This window comes from Arachis duranensis, chromosome 9 (assembly GCF_000817695.3).
Source record: "Arachis duranensis cultivar V14167 chromosome 9, aradu.V14167.gnm2.J7QH, whole genome shotgun sequence".
Lineage (NCBI taxonomy): Eukaryota > Viridiplantae > Streptophyta > Magnoliopsida > Fabales > Fabaceae > Arachis > Arachis duranensis.
Genome location: NC_029780.3, coordinates 40698875 through 40699233, shown reverse-complemented (window position 1 = coordinate 40699233; position 359 = coordinate 40698875).

The following is a 359-nucleotide window of genomic DNA, read 5'->3' as shown; positions in this document are numbered from 1 at the left end:
TAATGACACTATCTGGATTCTGAGTTCCTAAAGAAGCCAATCATTCTGAATTTCAAAGGATAGAGTGAGATGCCAAAACTGTTCAGAGCCAAAAAGCTAAAAGCCCCGCTCATCTAATTAATACTGATCTTCATAGATGTTTTTGGAATTCATTACATATTCTCTTCTTTTTATCTTATCTGATTTTTAGTTGCTTGGGGACAAGCAACAGTTTAAGTTTGGTGTTGTGATGAGCGGATAATTTGTACGCTTTTTGGCATTGTTTTTAGTATGTTTTTAATATGATCTAGTTAGTTTTTAGTATATTTTTATTAGTTTTTAGTTAAAATTCACTTTTCTGGACTTTACTATGAGTTTGT